Source organism: Bos indicus, chromosome 23 (genome assembly GCF_029378745.1).
Source record: "Bos indicus isolate NIAB-ARS_2022 breed Sahiwal x Tharparkar chromosome 23, NIAB-ARS_B.indTharparkar_mat_pri_1.0, whole genome shotgun sequence".
Taxonomy (NCBI): domain Eukaryota; kingdom Metazoa; phylum Chordata; class Mammalia; order Artiodactyla; family Bovidae; genus Bos; species Bos indicus.
Genome location: NC_091782.1, coordinates 33,561,773 through 33,583,255, shown reverse-complemented (window position 1 = coordinate 33,583,255; position 21,483 = coordinate 33,561,773). Strand labels below are relative to the sequence as shown.

The window sequence follows — 21,483 nt, the reverse complement described above, 5'->3', positions numbered from 1 at the left end:
TAAATATATCGAAAAGAAGGCTAGGTTTGTTGCAGGGAAGAGCCAGTTCTGACTCTTTTTGAAACTGTTTCTTTGACTTGCTTTGTGTTGCTTTTGTTATTATAATCATATATAATGGTCTGCCTCAGAGAACACTGCCCCTGTGTTTGACTGTCAAACTCAGGTGCCTTTATTCAGCTCACAGAGAAATAATCTGACGCTGCCTACTTGTGAATGGCTGCAAGAAAGAAGAAATGAACACATCCCTTCCACAAGGTGGCCATTCCTGGAGATGTTTTGCAAGACTGATGGCCCTTTTACTTTACTTCCTCAACATCCCCCATCTCTGTTCTAGAAAAGAATGTGGCATTCAGACCCAGATAAGATGGTTCTTTTGAAGTACTAATGTGCCACCTTCTCCGTCAGCTAGCTTTCAGAATAAAGTCCCATTCTTTGCCTCAACACATCGTCTCTCAGATAATTGGTCTCTTGTGCAGGGAGTAGAGTGGGTTCGGACTCGGTAACATATGTCTCAATTACAAATTGGCACTTGCCATGGGTGCTTGTTGTCTAACTCTACAAGGATTAAATCATGTGCTGCTGCAGCTGCTGACCTTCAACACCCCCTGAAAGGAGTTCAGGGTGGAGTGCAGAAATGAGGCAGTCTGTGCTCCAGGAAAACTGGTAGGACAGGTCTTCCAACAGTTAGATATTATCAGGAGGTGATTTTAAGATATTATCAGGAGGTGATTTTATGAACCCAATTCTAGTATCTCTTCAAATCTAGAACAGCACTAAAATCCTTCACGGTGATGACTGCTCTTCATGACTAATAGAAGCTTCACAAGACTAACAGAAACTTTCTGTAAAAAGAGAATCTAAGCTTGATTGCATGCACTTCCCCATTACCAAAATCATATATATACTGACCTCCCCTACCTCTTTGGAGCAGTTTCTCAGAGCTATCTCCGGCTGCAGTCCTCTTTTTGAGCCAAATAAAACAACTCGCAACTCTCATGTGCATTTTTTCTAAGTCGACATATGGAAGAACCAGATGTGATTCTTGACCTACAAAAATTCAAGTTATTCACATACGTACACACACTTCTCAGAATCTCTCAAATCTGCTACTTGTTCTTTCCTGAAAGCTCCTTAAGACCTGTCTTAACCGCCTGAATCTTCTGTATTGTAATATGGAGCGGTAGAAAAGGAAGGAAGGATGGATACTTTTTGTATATACTTTTACAAAATGGATAGTATTAAGTATATCTATAAAATAGGATAACTTATTCAGTCAGTTGGGGTTGGGGAGGAGATAAAATTTCATATTTAAACCATTCAGACTAGCCCCTCTCAAAACAGATGTTTCAGTTTTATGAAGACTTGAGGGGGTAAATGACCAGATTAAGTGATTAGCAACTTGCTTTTAAATGTTTTGTGGAAAGTTTTACTTTCGCTTTAGGTTAGAAGGATTCGTTAACAAAACAAACCATTTGTTACACACAAATAAACAATTTGAATTTATAACAGAGATCATTTGACTTAATTCTTAAAAGACATAGAAACAACAGAGAGAAGTAACAGCATATATATCATCAAAAGGGGACGACCTACATTCACACTTGGACAGCACTGGGCAGTCCCAAATTACAGCAATCTGGAGTCCAGTTGGGAAAGGGTCCCAGGTGATGCATCCATCTCACCCGTGAGACTTCAAATAGCAGCTCTGGAGGCTCCCACTTGCCAACAAAGGTCCATCTAGTCAAAGCCATGGTTTTTCCAGTAGTCATGTATTGATGTGAGAGCTGGACCATAAAGAAAGCTGAGCACGGAAGAATTGATGCTTTTGAACTATGGTGTTGGAGAAGAGTCTTGAGAGTCCCTTGGACAGCAAGGAGAAACAACCAATCCATCCTAAAAGAAATCAGTCCTGAATATTCATTGAAAGGACTGATGCTGAAGTTGAAGCTCCAATACTTTGGCCACCTGATGCGAAGAACTGACTTATTGTGTCAGGGTAGTGTGTAATTTCCTCGGTTCTGTCTAGCAGACAACAAAGATTTGACAGGGTGGACCAGTGTTTCAGCTCAGTTACAACTAAGTTTTATTCTGGGAGCAAATTATAATACACTCTCGAGTGGTGACAGCGGGCCTACCCCAAAGGAGAGACCTCAATGCGTCTTGGCTAACTCTTGTTATAAGTTTTTTGTCTCCTTCCCCCTGAGCCTGCCCTGTGTAAACTGGGCTAGCCAAGAAGGCTGTTTGTTTCACCAGAGGTTCTCACTCCAGTCCACAGATTTTCTTTTGTTTCATTTTCGCAGGCTTTTTCCTTTGTCTTCTAGCCACCATCATTTTGGACTCCTTTTTCCTATTCTAACTACCTAACATTTGGAGAAGACCCTGATGCTGGGAAAGATAGAAGGCGGGAGGAAAAGGGGACGACAGAAGATGAGATGGTTGGATGGCATCACCTATTCGATGGACATGAGTTTGAGCAAGCTCTGGGAGTTGGTGATGGACAGGCAAGCCTGGTGTCTTCCGGCTTCCGGGGTCTTCCGGTGTCTCCCGGGCTGCAGTCCGTGGGGTCGCAAAGAGTCGGACACGACTGAGCGACAGAACTGAACTGAACTTGTAATCCCAGGCTGCAAAAAGAGCAGCTCTGGTTTTACTTTTACATTATTACAATGCTTTTTGTTTTATCTTGCCAGTCAAAGGTTAAACCCCAGGCACGGTTGGCCAGACCTCCAGGAGCTCAAGCATTTCAAGACCTGCTCCCTTTCTTATCTAAAGTGCTCCCTGACTTGCTATGCTTGCAGGCAGGCTCGGAATCCTGGCAAAGTCCAGGCAGGTTAGAAACTGTTCAGAGGCCTGCTATCCTGCTTCTGAAGCTTGAGTAAGACTGCCTCTATTTAAATTTCCCTAAAATCCCATGGATGGAGGAGCCTGGTAGGCTGCAGTCCATGGGGTCGCTACGAGTCGGATGCGACTGAGCGAGTTCACTTTCACTTTTCACTTTAACACAATGGAGAAGGCAATGGCAACCTACTCCAGTGTTCTTGCCTGGAGAAAGAGTCGGACACGACTGAAGCGACTTAGCAGCAGCAGCAGCAGCAACACCTATTCAGAAACAGACAAACAAAAAGCAAATATTTGTGCCATGGAAGAGTGAACGCTAGTCTCAGTGTTCTATTTGCACAAGGGGTTCGTTTGTCCAATGTGTATGGCTCCACCGTATTGTTGCAGGAAGGGGGATCCCTTCCAGGGCCTGAAATTGGGCTCTTGTCTAACACTTGGAAATGAATTGTCCGAGGAGACACATTGCTGCCAAAGCAAGAGATTCTATTGGGAAAGGGCGCCCGGGCACAGAGCAGGAGGGTAAGGGAACCCAGGAGAACTGCTCTGTCACATGGCTTGCAGTCTCGGGTTTTATGGTGATGGGATTATTTTACGGGTTGTCTCAGAGTCCTTCCTAGTGGTGCACACCTTGTTCAGCAAGCCAGAGAGGAGGGTTCTGTGAGGTGGTCGGATATGTGGTGTCTCCTTTTGACCTTTCCCGAACTCTTCCGGTTGGTGGAGGCTTATTAGTTGTGTTCTTTACCAGAACCTCCTGTCATAAAACAACTCATGCAAATAGTTACTATGGTGCCTGGCCAGGGTGGGCGGTTTTAATTAGTGTGCTTCCCCTAACAGTATGACAATGTAATGATCTTTAGTGGAACGTAGAGACCAAAGCAGATTTCTCTTGTCGGTTCCCACCTCAAGTGGATTTCATTTAGGAGAGAATAATAACCATTTTGAGGTTTAGACTGTCACAGAAAATTAGACTAGACTCACACTTTGCAAAATTAACTAGTATTTGAATGACAGTACTTTCTACCTTGAGTTAGCTTTAAAATATTATTTTAGCTCCCCATGGACAGATTATTTTCTGAGTTTAGAATTAGTATGATAGTCTGATTTATCTACAGGGACTAATGTCAATTAAAGAAGTCTTAGTATGTTTTGAAGAGTTTAACTCGGTACTTGTTTTCTTCCTCCTCCTCCTATTAATTATCTGTTAAAATTGCAGATTAAAGTACTTAAAATTCTAAGACTGGTTATTTAAATTCATTCATCACAGTAAAAGACAATCTGTTGCTAAATTTTCGTTAGTTCCTCATGCCTCATTGTTTTATTTTCTTTTTGCAAACCAGTGGGTGCTACCGTTTTCACCTTGGCCCAGGGCAGTCGCCCTGTGAAGGAGTACTGCTGCTGCTACTGCTGCTGCTAAGTCTAGATTATTTTAAAAAAGAAAGAAAACGACGTGGAGGCCACCAGAGCGTATTTATCAACAGCATGGGTGAACAAAACGACAAGCACCAATGGTCTCCCAGCCTTATGCAGCGATGGCATCCTCTCCGGGTCAAGTCTGAAACGTAATTCCTTCGATAGCTCAGTTGGTAGAGCGGAGGACTGTAGTGTGTTAAACGTCATAGGCATCCTTAGGTCGCTGGTTCGAATCCGGCTCGAAGGAGTTCATGTTTTGTGTGGTTTTAAATTAAATCGCCCACCTTAAGGCCTTTGTCACTTACATAAATACTTGCTGTGCATCTGTTGAAGACTCAACTGTGTGCAGGGAATATGTTTCTTTAAACTATTGTTTTCCGTAACAACTTCTAACACGCACGATCGCACTTCAGCACCATAATTCATTAAGGGCCGGTGCCGCAGAGAAGTCCGGAACCCCGACCAGGGGATCAGAGTTGGGCCCGTTTTCAGCAAAGGTGGTGGTGATCTAGTCGCTAAGTCACGTCCTACTCTTTTGCGACCCCAGGGACTGTGGACTGCCAGGCTCCTCTGTCCACGGGATTTCCTAGACAAGAATGCTGGAATGGGTTGCCATTTCCTTCTCCAGGGGGTCTTCCCGACCCAGGAATCAAGGAATCAAGGGACAAGTCTTCGCCACACCCCTGGGGATCAGAAGACCCGGGCGGGAAGAACCCGGGAGGGGGAGGGGGCGGCCTGCTGAAACAACGCTCACCAATTGTTAGTAACTGGTGGAGCACGAGCGCCCCCTGGTGTACTCAGTTCAATCGCTCAGTCGTGTCTAACTCTGCGACCCCTTGGACTGCGGCAAGCCAGGCTTCCCTGTCCATCACCAACTTCCGGGACTTGCTCTGTTCTTTCCCGGTGGATGCTCTACTACTGGCAGCCACCTACAACCCCTGGAGGAGGGATGAAATTCTACCTCCCCTTCTAGGTTTAGTTATGCAAAGAAAGGTGATTCTCATTACTGGCTGGGAAACGTGGGTGGATGTCAGAATCACCTGCGAATATTTTACAAAGCGCCTATACTTGTGCTACTTTGGCGGTGGGACCTAGACATCGGTAGTTTTAAAAGCTCCCAGGTAGCTCTCGGTCCCATATTGAACTCGAGTTGGAAGAGGCGAGTCCGGTCTCAAAATGGAGGATCATGACCCAAGGAACCAGAGCAGTTGAGAAAGCTGTTTATTGGTGGTCTGAGCTTTGAAACTACAGATGATAGCTTAAGAGAACATTTTGAGAAATGGGGCACACTTACAGATTGTGTGGTGATGAGAGACCCTCAAACAAAACGTTCCAGGGGCTTTGGTTTTGTGACTTACTCTTGTGTTGAAGAAGTGGATGCAGCAATGTGTGCTCGACCGCAAAAGCTTGATGGGCATGTAGTGGAACCAAAGAGAGCTGTTTCTAGACAGGATTCTGTAAAGCCTGGTGCCCATCTAAGAGTGAAGAAAATTTTTTGTTGGTGATATTAAAGAAGATATAGAAGAATATAATTTGAGAGACTACTTTGAAAAGTATGGCAAGATTGAAACCATAGAAGTTATGGAAAACAGGCAGAGTGGGAAAAAGAGAGGATTTGCTTTTGTAACTTTTGATGATCATGATACAGTTGATATAATTGTTGTTCAGAAATACCACACTATTAATGGGCATAATTGTGAAGTGAAAAAGGCCCTTTCTAAACAAGAGATGCAATCTACTGGATCACAAAGAGGTTGTGGAGGTGGATCTGGCAACTTTATGGGTCGTGGAGGAAACTTTGGAGGTGATGGAGGTAACTTTGGCTGTGGTGGAAACTTTGGTGGAAGAGGCGGCTATGGTGGTGGAGGTGGTGGCAGCAGAGGGAGCTATGGAGGAGGCAATGGTGGATATAATGGATTTAGAGGGGATGGTGGCAATTATGGCGGTGGTCCTGGTTATAGTAGTAGAGGAGGTTACGGTGGTGGTGGACCAGGAGGATATGGAAACCAAGGTGGTGGATATGGTGGCAGTGGTGGAGGATATGATGGTTACAATGAAGGAGGAAATTTTGGAGGTAACTATGGTGGTGGTGGAAACTATAATGATTTTGGAAATTATAGTGGACAACAGCAGTCAAATTATGGACCCATGAAAGGGGGTAGTTTTGGTGGAAGAAGTTTGGGCAGTCCCTATGGTGGTGGTTATGGATCTGGTGGTGGAAGTGGTGGATATGGTAGCAGAAGGTGCTAAAAACTCAGAAGAAAAGGGCTACAGTTCTTAGCAGGAGAGAGAGCGAGGAGTTGTCAGGAAAGCTGCAGGTTACTTTGAGACAGTCGTCCCAAATGCATTAGAGGAACTGTAAAAATCTGCCACAGAAGGAACGATGATCCATAGTCAGAAAAGTTACTGTAGCTTAAACAGGAAACCCTTCTTGTTCAGGACTGTCATAGCCACAGTTTGCAAAAAGTGCAGCTATTGATTAATGCAATGTAGTGTCAATTAGATGTACATTTCTGAGGTCTTTTATCTGTTGTAGCTTTTTCTTTTTCTTTTTCTTTTCATTACATCAGGTATATTGCCCTGTAAATTGTGGTAGTGGTACCAGGAATAAAAAGTTAAGGAATTTTTAACTTTTCAAAAATAAAAAATAAAATAAAATCTCCCAGATAATTTGAACGTATTGCAAGATTTGAGAACCACTGCAGAATAGAAGTTTTTAGAAAATTAATAGACAAGGGTTAACAATAGAAAATAATTGTTAATTTTATGCCAATTTCATTAAAATATGTTAACCACATTTCTACCCCGTCTGAAAAATGTGATTCCGAATACCTACGGAAGAGTTCCCAACTATAAAAGATATTAAGTAAGGAAGAGTTGTCTGAGGGTTTTGTGCCTGACACTTTTGCATGTTCCTTCCCATGCTTCAGAACTTTTATTCTTTAAGTAAGCAATTCTCAAACTTTGGTGAGTGAACCACCTAGAGAGTTAATGTAGGACACAGAAGTCCAGGCTTAATGAACTAGGTTTGAGAGACACTGCCTATAACACATTGGCAACTACCAGTATTAACGGCTAGAACTGGTAGTATCCTTGCTCTTTGAAAGCGAATTGAGGGCAAAAGAGTAAACAAGAAAAATGGTCCAATTTTCTTTTCAAAGATAGCATGGGCCTTGGATGCACAGCTTATTAGATTGTCCTGGATTTTCTCACCGAGCTCTCACCAGAGCTTCCAATTCAAACAAGTTCTCCACTGCGATTTCTCTCCCATGCTGTGCTTGCCCGCTTACTCGCTTCAATCGTGTCCAACTCTTTGCAACCCTATGGACTGTAGCTCTCTAGGCTCTTCTGTCCAGGGGATTCTCCAGGCAAGAATAGGTGAGTGGGTTGCGTGCTCTCCTCCAGGGGATCTTCCCAACCCAGGGATCGAACAGGCGTCTCTTAGTCTCCTGGACTGGCAGGTAGGTTCTTTACCACTAGCGCCACCTGGAAGCCCTTCCCTCCCATAATCAGGCCATATTCCTCAAGATTTCCAGTATTAGTGCCAGCAGCAGCCCCACCATCTCCGTAGAAACAGCCAGATGACTTCAGAAGAGGAAGAGTGAATGTAAAAAAAAAAAAAAAAAACCTCAAACATACCTACATATTCTTTAGCTCGTCACAATCATATTAAGAAGTACATAAAGCAATTATCTCCCAAGTTTTAAAAAAAGGTGGAAATCATTTGTTTCAGTTGTAAGAATTTCACGTTACCTTCAAGAGATCAGACATGTGGGAAATTGATTCTGAGAATAAAAATGTAACATTAACGTATAAATAACTGGAAGGTAGATGTGTAAATTCACCTGGTAGAGACAGTCTTCAAAAACGGAGAGAAAACCCAAAGCATCCAAACTTGCCTACCTTATCACTGAAGACAAAGGTGAGGTCATCAATATTACTGAATTGCGTCTTTAAGTGGTAATGTTTAAGCAAAGTGTTTATTATTTATAGAAGCATGGGAATAAAGGCCAAAGCGTAAGTGGAACATAAAGCTGGAGAATGCGGGCATCGATCCCGCTACCTCTCACATGCTAAGCGAGCGCTCTACCATTTGAGCTAATTCCCCACATAGATAGGTAAACCTGTCTTCCTTTCTCACTTTAAATCTGAAAGTAATTCAGAACTTGTGGCCACTGCGATTTGTACCTGTATTCGATATTGCGCAAGAGTTTCACACTTGACTCACATCTACGGAAACCGGGGACAGGAAGGAAATTGCAGGTGTATCCAGAAGGGCAATTCAAGTTTCTCGACCAATGAGACTCGGCTTTTGGCCATCCCAATAGTTCCTGACAATTCCCTCATTCCTAAGTTTTCCACCAGTTGACTCAGCTAGCCCCAGAAACAGATTCTCCAGAGTTCGGACAAATGTCCCCTAAGATCTGCTTTCTGTCTGGCTTAAAAAAAAATTTCCGTCGGTGGACACAAGGTCACGAGGGGATGTGCGTCCCAGTAAATTCCTCCCTTCATTCTGACTTCGTAGTCCCGATTTCGATCAAGGGTGTACAAGTTATTTTTCTAAGGGTAAATATTAATAGGAGAAGAGAATATAATCATGGTTACATGCTTAGATCTGGATTCTCTGCAAAACAAAAACAAAAGTAGTAGGTGCCACTTTTTATTCTGGGCCTGCGGAGTACCAGGTACCAAGCACTGTTTTAGGTGCTAGGTACTGTACAGAGTTAGTTCTGAAGAGAGAACTCTTGGGCATTTCGAGGACCATCACTTGCAGTAAAGTCATTTGAAGGTCCTTCTCCAACATCTAAATATCAACTACTTCTTTGTCTGAAATTCCATCATTAGAAACTTTTTGTTCTTATTGTTTAGTTTTATTTTCTAGTCTCAATGAAACTGGGGCAAAGTGATAAAATTGAAATGGAGAAGATGGAGCATTTTACTCAAGAAAGTGACTCTATGTTCCTATGCTGTGTAGGCATGCTGTGCAGGCCTTTCCAGAACCCTCTTAATCCTCTTAAATGCTTGCGCTTCTCTTTTCTATTTCAGTGCAATCAAGGCGGATTAAAAAAAAAAAGTGAATAACTTTCTGTGGGAAAAAGTCCTCCACCTTCCTGCACCCACTCCATTTGAGACAAAAGAGTTCAAAACTCAGATATTCCAAGTGTATGTAGAAACCCACCATTTATCTCAAAATTCGGCTCAAGGTCAGCCTTACCTTCTCTCCATCTACATGTTCTCACTTTACTCTTCCTTGGATAGAATTTACCCAGGTACAAAAGTCAGTTTGTCCTCCACTCATTTTTTTTTTAACATTTATTTTCCATGATTATATTAGAGATGCAAATATGGAACTGGAATGAAAAAAAGAAAAAAGTGGCCTAATTCCACAATTCAGATCCATGGATTGAGCTTTGGGATGACTGATTATGAACTGGGACCAACTTCGGGATTTCAACCATGAGCTAGGAGTTCTAGTTTCCAATAGCATTGAATTAGGTATTAAATTTTGAACCTCTTAGCTTCCATTAGAAGTAAAATGAAGATCAAGAATACTGTCATAAAATTCACACGGACATTTTACCAGTTGTTAAACTATTGACTGAACTCTAAACTCACTGCTCTGGACTGAACTGTGTTCTTCCCACATCCAAATGTGACTGTATTTGGAATTAGAAAGTGATTATGGTTAATGTAGTAGTTAGGGTGGGGCCCTGATCCTGTAGGATTACTGTCCTCATAATGGGAGACATCAGAGTTCTCTCTGTCAAATCAGGAAGAGAGCTCTCACCTGGAACTGAATGGTTGTCATCTTGATCTCAGACATCCCAGCCTCCAGAACTGTGAGAAAATTAATTTCTGTTATTTAAACCACCCAGTCTATGGCATTTTGTCATAGCAGCTGGTGCAGACTAAGACACGCATCCTTTAATCTGCCTTGTGATAAAGGAGGTAGGACTCTATAAACCACACTGCTGACTTACTACTAGGCTTTATATTCAGTTCAGTCACTCAGTCATGTCTGACTCTGCGACCCCAAGGACTGCAGCACAGCAGGCTTCCCTGTCCATCACCAACTCCCTGAGCTTACTCAAACTCATGTGCATCCAGTCGGTGATGCCATCCAACCATCTCATCCTCTGTCATCCCCTTCCTTTGCCAAAAAGGAAGCTAGCGGGAGAATGCAAGGAGGAGGAAGAGGAAAGGTGGACTTGTCTTTTCAGTTTTCTTCCTGGGAGCTTCCTGCGCCTCTAAGTATCACCCCAGTAAACTTCTGCATCCCAAAAGACACAACAGTTCTGAAGCAGCAATTGAATCCAGCACCATGCTGAATTTTTCACACTTGGCGTATCTGCTATTTTCCACCTTGTATTTGAAGCATGGATAGGACACTGGACAATGAATTAGAAACTTCGCTTTCTAGGATCTCTCCTATCCAGCTGGTAATTCTCTATTAGGTCAGAAACACTGCAAGTTGCTAGATATTTTCTTAATTTTTCACGGAAAGGGATTTAATTACTGAATTCAATATTGACTACATGCTCTCAATATTCCTAAATAGAAGGCATTGGCAACTGCCATTTAAGGAAAATTTGGGAATATTTTTCAATAATATCATTTTGTATAAATAGTATAGTTTTGCATAAATTTGTATAAATAAGCACAGACATTTATAAAATATATTTTCCTTAAGTGTATTTCCAAAGAAAGCCTTTTCTCTCCAGATAATTTAGTGTATTCCCCATTTATGTCTATTTCTGCTTTAGGCACAAGTCTAAGGCAATCTCTGTTGAACCTCAATGTTTGACAATTTTCTCTGGAAAAACCATTTATTTATATTCACATTTAAATTTCATAGGTGTTTTGGTTTCACTTTAATTGCACCACAGTAATCATTCAATATAATATGAACCACCCAAATTATTTATTCAACTAAAAAAATTGACACTCCACATATTTCATCATTAGATCTATGAACACACACAATTTCCCATTAGATTTTCAGAAAGAGAATCACAATGATACGAAAATGCACCAGATATTTCTCTGTTCACAACTTAGGGATCCTCTTTAACCTAATTGTGTTTTCAGTAATTATATCATTTATTGAGCAAATCTAGACTTTTTTTTTTCTAGAGAAAAAGGAAATGGTAATTAGAGGGGACAGCAGGAAATCGGGCGTAATGCAAGAAATTCACCCTAGTAGGTATGTAATACTTAGGGAGGAGGACATGGGATATCGGTAGAACTTTTAAGATATACATAGAACAATATCCTAACGTCCTAGATGTACAACCCAATGGATTTTAGATATTTATTAAATCCGTGAAAGCAATTACCCAGATCATGACATAGGACCTATTCAGCCTTTAAAAAGACTGCTCAAAATGAATTATACTTTTAAAAATGAATGCGTATTATCAAAGCAGAAATCATCTGGATAGGCATTAGAAAAGGGAGTCTAAAAAAGTTCTCGGAGGTGATCCTTCGATAGCTCAGTTGGTAGAGCGGAGGACTGTAGGTATTTGACTAATGGCCATCCTTAGGTCGCTGGTTCGAATCCGGCTCGAAGGAGCACACTTTTTGAAAAGTAACTCCGCTTCAAGATAACAAGATTCTGTCCTACCCATTTAGGAAAACCGTATCACTCATGACTCACTTTTGATTGAGAGAGGAGGAGCTAAAGCAGATAGAACAGGGGTAGCAAAGCAAAACTCTTTAGTGTTCAAGGGAATTAATTTTTAAAATACAATTATATAATCACTACCCATATTAATTTTAGAATATTTCTAGCACCTTTCACGTTTGCCTCTGTTTTTGAAATAAACAGTCAAAATTACAATACTCAGGTAAAGATTATTTAAAGTATTCTAAGACAACTGCTCAATAGCTCCTTCGATAGCTCAGTTGGTAGAGCGGAGGACTGTAGGAACTTGGTTGATGGTTATCCTTAGGTCGCTGGTTCGAATCCGGCTCGAAGGAGGTCTCATTTTAGGAAAAGCATTGCAAACCTAACGGAGAAGGCAAGGGCACCCCACTCCACTACTCTTGCCTGGAACATCCCATGGACAGAGGAGCCTGGACGGCTGCAGTCCATGGGGTCGCTGAGGGTCGAACACGATTGACCGACTTCACTTTCACTTTTCACTTTCATGCATTGGAGAAGGAAATGGCAACCCACTCCAGTGTTTTTGCCTGGAGAATCCCAGGGATGGGGGAGCCTGATGGGCTGCCGTCTCTGGAGTCGCACAGAGTCGGACACGACTGAATTGACTTAGCAGCATTGCAAGCCTAAACACGATGATCTTGTAGGAATAGACAGATAAACAAACAAATGAACCTGAGGTAGGCACAGGAAGCTGTCAAAAAATACTTTTTTCATCTGGGTTGCTAAAAGAATCTCCAGAAACTGATTTTTCAAGGAATTGAGAAGGGGTTTATGGCAAAGGGGTAGGTCACCCTACCACAATGTTTTCATTTTTCCTAAAGGTTCAATGGCCCTTTAAAGCTCTCCGTTGAGACTTATGTGAATAAACGTTCTATCAATGACAATTTCAAATACACCCAAGGTAAAGAACACAGAATAATTTACCATTGTGGCCATCACAGTGGCAACTGACATCATCTACTCTTGCACAAGACCCACCTCCCTCATTCTTGTAGTCAATCCCCAAAAGTTTTCTCATTTCACTCTTTGTGGCTCAGTATTTTGAAGACTTCGGTGTTAAGAGCTAAAAGCGAAACCTCTTTTGTTTCTCTCCCTATTCCAAAAAAGTAGGAGGCAACTAACAGAAAGTTCTCGTCCATAAATGAATGAAACAGGCATATGAGAACTAGAGAAACACAGTTTATTAGTCTTTAGAACCACTCCATCAAAGAGCACGTGGCGAGTTAACTTTAGAAAATATACTTGGAGTCCTGTTCAGCAACGACTGTCATCTCGGATTATAACTGTGGGTAGATTTACTACTGCTTGCATCCTCTGGCTTTCTTGGCTCCCTGGTTCCACCGGGATGGGAAATCTTGAGCCACAAACTCGTCCACAGCCCCTTCCAGGAAGCCGGCCCAAGAATTTGTACGCATTCCAGGGCGCGGCGCCTTGCAGTCGACCCCAAGGCAGATGTGGGTCGGAGGAACCTTGGCGCCTTAAGGACACGGGTAGCGCGCACAAACGGACAAGTCCTCCGGCCACAAGATGAGGGGAGCGAGCCTGGAAAGCGGCCTCTGGTTTGATGAAGGGACCGCGTTCAAGACCTCGCCATAGTTGGGAACTGCCAGGGCCGAGTCCGTTCTAGCGGTTGTTCAGCTCAAGGAGGTGAAAGAGGAAAGAAGCAGGTTGCTCTGACTGGACTGACTCCATTTTTAAAAGAAAAGGAACTCCATCTTACACCCTCGGCGAACTTTTGGACTGTATATCTGAGAGGCCATGGAGATAAAATACCAGCGCACGAACAAAAACCCAGACCAGGCAGACGCCGTACCTAGACCTCCCGGAGCCAGAAGGAAAGCAATGTCCACTATCTAATCAGTCACTATCTGTAATCTTAATAATACCTATTGATGTGGGGCTAAACTGTATGTCCAGTTAGCTTTAGAATGTGAATTTATGGCTAAAACCTGACTGTATCTCTTACTAACGTTGTCCAGAGCCGATTTTAAAGAATTTGGGGATGTGGGCTTGGGCACGTACATTTTGGGCATAATAGGTTGTCACAAAAATCGGTCGGGTCCCTGGCTAAAGAGGAAACTCTGCCTCAGACCCGCGGGTGTAATAAACTGCAGTCCACTATTCACGCTATCCTTCTGAGTGAGTTTGCTTCCCGGAGCGTTTGGCTACAACATTTCGTGCTTTGGCCGGGAAACTCTTCTCTGTGAGAGACAAGTCCCATTTGGGGCTACTCCGAGGCTTCGCGGCTCGGATCTTCTAGAGGGGGGAAGGCGCCTCGCCCTTCTGGAAAGATTCCACTTCTCCACGCCGGGATCTTTCACGTTAGTGGGTAGTGGACTGCGGCAGGGGAGTTAGGCGCTCAGGTAAGGAGGTTCCCACCCTGCCGGGTGGAAGAGGGGGCCTGATCAACCCCATGGGAGGGAATAGGGGACACACACTGACAGTCAAAGTCACAAAGGAGGTGGTGTCCTCGTCGTCTTGGGGTAAATTGTTACCAGGCGATTGCAAGAGAGCTTTGGGAGGAAGAAACTTGGTCTTTGTGTGCGTATATTATGCCCTCCCCGAGGAGGTGTCCCATCTGCTGTGTAATTCTTGATCCCTCAGGGTTGTCAGGCTAAAAGGAGGAAGATACGCGAGGGAATAGAAATTGACCTTTCCGGAGACGGTCTGGGACGTGGAATATTTAATCCATCTATGTTTTCATCCGCACCCAATCAAGCCCACCAAGGCAGAACAGACTTTCAAAGTGAGAGGAGAAACAACCTTGGACCACTTGGTGTTCTGGTTCGGCTGTGCGGACCTGCAGGTGAAGACTCGCCGATTCCCCTTCTGGCAGGAAGGCTCTCCTCACCCCAATTAAGAAGGAGGAGGAATGGCAATTTAAGTGTTTCATTGAGTGGAAATATCAAGAAGTACTTAGGTTACCGAGAACTTGTGGACAGAACGAAAAGGGAAGGAAGAAGAAGGTCCAAGAAAGTAAGCGAGATGGGAGGAAGTGTATCTAAGGCAACTGTATTGGAGTGCATGATTAAGCATTTTAAGAAGGGATATGAAGAAGACTATGGGGTGAACATGACGCCTAACCGACTCCGCGTATTCTGTGAGGTTGAACGGCCCTCTCCCGGAATAGGATGGCCACCAGAGGGCACCATGGACTTAAAACCAATAAAAGCAGTCTGCAGTAGTCACAGGAACGCCGGAGCAGCCGGATCAATACCCATATATTGATTCATGGCTGTGGTTGGCTCGAGATCCTCCCCCTCGGGCAAGACTCTGCATTCAAAAAGAGAGAGGGAAAACATTAATGGCACAAAAATCGACTGATGACAAAAGAGAAATTCTGCAGGATCCGGACGGGAGCTATTTGCCCTCTCCCCCATACTGGATGACGCGTCGGCCCCCTAATGCTCCACCAGGACCGGAGACCGCCTTAATGACCACCGATCCAGGGCCTGCTGGGGCTCCACCAGCTGCTCCCCCGCCAACTACCTCGGAGATCGTACAGCCGCCATCTCGGCAGGCTCCGATCCCGGCGGTAGGAACTTCTAGTCAACGTCCACAGGACTCAGCCTCAGCCGAACCTCCTAAGCAGTATCCGCCTCTCCCGGTGAGTACTGACGGAAGAGGGGAAGGAGACACAGGAATTCGACCGAGGCTGCGCTCCGCCAAGGAGCCGGGGGAAAGGGTCCCGCAACAAGTGCCTCGCAGAGAGCTACAACAGCCTGTTCAGGGAGCAGACAGAAACTACCACCAGCCTCCCCGCGCCTACTATTACCAACCATTTTCCTCTGTGGATCTACTAAATTGGCAGAAACTCACTCCACCGTACTCGGAGGAGCCACAAGGCATGATCAGGCTGATGGAGACTATTTTTCGAATCTACCGTCTTACGTGGGACGACATAATCCAGCTGCTAGTCTCCCTCTTCAGTACTGAAGAAAGACACAGGATCCATACTGAGGCTAGAAAATGGCTACAAGAAGTGGACCCCGAGTGTACTGTAAACCCACAGCGGTAGGCAGAATTAGCCACCCCTGATGAAAGGCCGGATTGGGACTATAACACAGAGGCAGGAAGGGGCCACCTTGAGAGATATAGGGCGGCTATTTTACAAGATCTCAAGAGGGCTGCCGGTAAGCCTATAAATATGGCAAAACCTACCGAAGTAGTCCGAAAGGAAACCGAAACACCTACTGAGTTTTATGAAAGACTATGCAAGACCTATAGACTTTATACACCAATAGATCCAGAGGCAGCTTGGTCTCAAATTGTGATAAATACAACCTTTGTATCTCAAGCCTACCCTGATATCAGACGCAAGCTCCAAAAGATAGACGGAGTATTAGCCACGACCAGCTGACAAATAATTGACATTGCTAATAAGGTGTTCAGAAACAGAGACATGGAGGCAAAAAAGAAGGCTGAGAAAAAACGGAGAGAAGGATAACAAGAGAGCAGATTAGAGGATCGCGTTACTGGCTCAGGCCTTGGGAAGGCCCCTCCCTGGGCCTTCCCCAAAACCTCCACCCCCTCTAAATCAGTGTTGGTCTCCTGGCAAGCCTCCTACAAGGAAGCCCAGGACCGCCCTGCAACCAAATCAATGCGCCCGATGCCGGGGCTTCGGTCATTGGAAAAATGAATGCCCCAGAATAGCTGGGAAAAATAACTGGCATTGGCTGTTTTCGGGCTGGCTGAACTGGAAGCTGAATAGGGGTGCCGGGGCTCAAAGACACAAGGTCCCCAAGAGCCCATGGTAAAACTAAAAGTGGAGGACCAAATTATTGACTTTATGGTGAATACTGGAGCAGAAATGTCAGTGGTGACTGAACAGGTGGCTCCCCAGAGAAGGTCACTGCTGTAGGAGTAACCAGGGAAAAGCTGACTAACCATTCTGTCTACCCCAAAAATGCCAGATTGGGGTGGGGGGCATCAAGTGACTTATGAATTCTTGTATATTCCTGAATGCCCAGTACCTCTGTTGTAGAGAGACTTGTTGTCTAAGTTGGGGCCACAAGTGACCTTTCCCCCCAAGAAAGACCCACTCTCCAGTGGGCTCGACCACCTATTTACTCTCCCTCTCGGTAACCCCTCAAGATGAATGGAGGTTGCATGATCTTTCAGAAGGGAAACCTGATGGGTTAAACAATCCAGAGAGAGAGAGCTAATCCAACAATTCCCTGAGGTTTGGGCGAAAGATATCCACCCTCCCCCTCCCCTCCCCCCTGCCCCCGCCCGGGCTCGCCAAACATTAAGCTCCAGTGGTAAGAGAACTCAAACCTGGTGCCATACCAGTCAGGAAATGTCAGTACCAGTTACCGCTGGAGGCACGAATTGGTATCTTTCCACATATAAATACGCTACAGCAGGTGGGCATCATGATTGAATGCCAGTCAGCCTGGAACACACTGATCTTGCCAGTTAAGAAGGAAGGGGGACAGGACTACAGGCCTGTACAGGACCTCACACAGGTCAACCAAACAGCGATAACTCTACACTCCACTGTTGCTAACCCATATACCTTACTCAGTCTCCTCCCACCGAGTGCTAAGACCTATACTTGCCTGTATCTAAAATACACATTCTTTTGTATCCACATTGCTCCGGTACCTGAACCCACTTTTGTCTTTGAATGGGAAGATCCAGCAGGGAGCACCAAACAACAGCTCACTTGGACTTGCCTCCCACAAGGATTTAAGAATTCCTCGATCATTTTTGGGGAAGCCTTGGCTTCCGATCTGGATTCATTCCAGCCAGGAAGGTTTAGATACTGGTTGCTACAATACATGGATGATCTGCTGTTGGCTGCAGAGAATAAAGAACACTGCTGGGAAGGAACTAAGGCTTTGCTAGAACCATTGATGGAGACGGGCTACTGAGTTTCGAGGAAAAAGGCACAGATCTACAAGGAGGAGGTAAGATATTTGGGGTTTGTCCTGAGATGGAGCAAAAGACTGTTGGACCAATCCAGAAACGAAGTAATCTTGAGAATCCCATGACCAAAAACCTGACGATAGGTCTGAGAATTTGGGGGAGCCACTGGGTTCTGTAGAATTTGGATCCCAGGATACTCTCAGATGGACCAACCGTTATATGAACTCCTAACAGGGCCAGAAGGGAATTCACGAAATTGGACTGAGAGGCAGCAACAGGCCTTTGAAAAGCTAAAATTGGCAATTACATCGGCACCTGCATTGGGTCTGCCAGAACTTACTAAACCATTCACTCTTTATGTGACTGAAAAAGACAAAGTGGCTATGGGGGTATTAACCCAGGCTATGGGGACGTGGGATAGACCAATGGCCTATCTCTCAAAACGGCTGTACAACATTGCCACTGGGTGGCCCGGGTGCTTTCGAGTGATTGCCGTGGTTGCCTTACTGGTCCGAGAAGCATCCAAGCTAACTTTGGGCCAAAACTTAATTGTAAAGGTCCACCATGAGGTCAATGCTCTCCTATGAGGAGACCCCACAAATGGTTGTCAACGTAGCAGATTACCCAATATCAGGGACTTTTATGTGAGAACCCCCATGTTACTATTGAGCTCTGTCAGACCTTAAATCTGGCTACATTCCTTCCTATGGGGGAAGGCGGACCCTCACATAATTGTGAAGAAATCCTGGAAGAAGTTTATGCTAGCAGACCTGACCTGAGAGACTAGCCAATCCTGGACTCACATTGGGTCCTGTACACTGATGGCACCAGCCTGGTGAAACAAGGACAATGGCTATCGGGGTATGTGGTAGTCACAGAAAAGAGCATCGTCGAGACTGGTTCTCTGCTATCTCACTGGTCTGCTCAACGGACTGAATTATGGGCTCTCATTCGGGCCCTCCAGTTGTCAAAAGGTAAGAAGACCAACGTTTACACTGACTCCAGGTATGCTTTTGCTACTTTGCAATGTACATGGGGCCCTATACAAGGAGAAAGGGCTCTTAACAGCTAACAGTAAAGACATCAAAAACAAGGAAGAGATCTTGACCCTACTAGATGCTGTATGGGAACCTGAAAAAGTAGCAATAATATATTGCTGGGCTCACCAAAAAGAGGGCACCCTGCAGGCGGGGGGAAATCGACAGGCAGATGGAGCCACAAAATAAGCCGCTGAAGAATTTGGAGTCACTGGGGTGGGATTGTTAAGGCTTTTGTGCTCTTGAGAATGCCCAAGTTAACTTCAACTGTCCCACAGTATACCCCGGCCCAAGACCAGCTGGCTGAGATACAAAGGGCCACCAAGAATGAAAAGGGCTGATGGGAACTGCTGGATGGCAGGTTGCTAGTTCCTGAAATATTGGCCTCTTCATTAGTGTCTCAGTACCCTAGGCTACTCACTTGGGATGTGACAAAATGGAAGAATTAATTTGGAAATATTTTTTAATACCACGGCTTTCTTCCTTGTGTAAAATGGAATCCCAGAACTGTTCTGCTTGCTCAGAGGTCAATGCTACCCCCGGACATAAGCAGAAATCTCTGGGAATACAATTAAAGGGTACTCTGCCCTTTGAACATTTAGAAGTGGACTTAACTTAAATGAAACCCTACTGGTATTATCATTATTTACAAGTCGTGGTACGTACCTTTTCAGGTTGGGTGGAGGCATTCCCCACCTGAACTGAAAAAGCAAATGAAGTGGCTCATTGTCTGATTCAAGAAATAATCCCCAGATTTGGGTTCTCAACCAGTATAGGCTCAGACAATGGTCTTGCTTTTGTAGCCAATTTAATTCAACAACTATGTAAACCTCTAAATGTCAAATGGAAATTACATACAGCATATAGACCCCAGAGTTCCAGAATGGTGGAAAGAACTAACCAAACCCTAAAAGATACACTTTCAAAATGGATCATAAAGACTGAGGGTTCATGGATGGACTTACTTCTGGTGGCCTTGCTCAAATTAAGAATGACCTCATGTTCCCATGGTTATTCTCCTTATGAAACTGTCTATGGAAGACCCCCTCCCATAGTAAGACAGGTGTTGGCAAATTTGCCATGTAAGAGGGGGATGGGATTTCACAGAGGATGGAAAAATGAGGTAAAGTGATAAACCAGGTAACTAAGTTTGTCCAAGAATGGATGTCATTCCCCCTTGGGGAGCAGATTCATGAATTTGTGCCCGGTGATCAAGTGTGGGTCAAGGACTGGAAGCATGACTCCTTGGCCCCACATTGGAAAGATCCATATACTGTTGTACTAACTACACCTAAGGCAGTTAAAGTTGCAGGTGTCACTCCCTGGATCCATCACACGAGGGTGAAGAGGACATACCACACAGACCTGGAGGATGCCGAGTGGACTATACAAAAGGACCTCGCTGATCTCCGTGAAACCAAGATCATCTTAAAAAGAAAAAATGAAGCTCCGCAATCAACTCCTACTACACGGACTTTCTGGTATCCTGGGACTAACCCTAATTTCAGCATAAGACAACATTTTCATCTCATGGGCACATTCCTATGCTGACTTCCACAATAGATCTAACTGCTGGGTATGTGGAGCTATGCCCATGTCCATCATGGATGGACTCCCATGGTGGGTGTCACCTCTACGAAGGGGTGACATGCCTAGTTTATGTGACTATTTTCTTCAGATGAAACAACAAAAGTCGAATGTGGAAACTGTCATTACAGCAGCCACTACCCATTGGTTTGATAAAAAGGCTGATGATCTGACAAAAGGCCACAGGATACATTTTAATTGTATTCTTAGCTCAGAAAATGCTTATCAATATTATGTGATAGCCAATGCCCAAACAATTAAAAAAAAAACAGGTATTTTGACCAATTTTACCAGATATGAAATGAATCTATGTAGATTACTCCAGAAAAGGGACAACTTGTTATGATAGCTGACATTTGCTGGGAACAGGCTGTACACACTACTGGATATAATAACCAGACAATAGACAAAAAGGACTTGAAGCCAATGGGCTTTCTACGGACAGAACAGTGTTATAAGACGTATAAAATTACTTATGATCCAAATCAATCCACCCAATGGCCTGGGACGGACTAGGGAGTCAACCCCGGAATCAGGTGGATTGCTCCAAACAGCACTCATTGGTTATGCAGGACCAATCTGTGGCCATGGGTACCTAAGTGTGGGTAGGAAGATGTACTTTAGGTCTGGCCTTTGCCCATGGGAACATTAGGCCAACAATACAGGACCCCATAAATGTACCCTCCCTACGGGCCAGATGGTCACGATCAGTTTTCCATTGGTATGATTATTTGACTGCTACATTTGTTCCTTCGTTGGGCACTACAGGTACAATGATTAGAGTTGAAGCCCTAACTAATTTCACCCAAAGGGCCCTAAATGACAGCCTGAGGGCAATTCAAGCATTAAATACTGAACAAATACAAATGAGAAAGGCAGTAATTCAAAATAGAATGGCTTTGGACATCTTGACCGCTGCTCAAGGAGAGACTTGTGCCATAATAAAGGTTGAGTGGTGTGTGTATATCCCAGTCTTGTCTGGAAACGTTACTGAAGCTCTCAGAGATACACAAGCTCATGTAAAACAAATGTCAGATGACTCAGTACCTTTTCTGTTTTATCATGGATAAAGGGGGA

General features: G+C 44.2%; 3 non-coding genes and 1 pseudogene across 3 annotated transcripts; all 4 read left to right on the top strand.

Annotated features, from left to right (window-relative positions):
• The first annotated feature begins 4,400 nt into the window (after positions 1-4,400).
• TRNAY-GUA (transfer RNA tyrosine (anticodon GUA)) lies at positions 4,401-4,492 on the top strand. Its single transcript is given in 2 exon segments — positions 4,401-4,437; positions 4,457-4,492. It is a non-coding gene; the product is annotated as a tRNA-Tyr (tRNA).
• A 943-nt stretch (positions 4,493-5,435) lies between these two features.
• On the top strand, positions 5,436-6,912 carry LOC109576733 (heterogeneous nuclear ribonucleoprotein A3-like; annotated as a pseudogene).
• A 4,815-nt stretch (positions 6,913-11,727) lies between these two features.
• TRNAY-GUA (transfer RNA tyrosine (anticodon GUA)) lies at positions 11,728-11,817 on the top strand. The gene is given in 2 exon segments: positions 11,728-11,764; positions 11,782-11,817. It is a non-coding gene; the product is annotated as a tRNA-Tyr (tRNA).
• A 318-nt stretch (positions 11,818-12,135) lies between these two features.
• On the top strand, positions 12,136-12,225 carry TRNAY-GUA (transfer RNA tyrosine (anticodon GUA)). The gene is given in 2 exon segments: positions 12,136-12,172; positions 12,190-12,225. It is a non-coding gene; the product is annotated as a tRNA-Tyr (tRNA).
• The last annotated feature ends 9,258 nt before the right edge of the window (positions 12,226-21,483 follow it).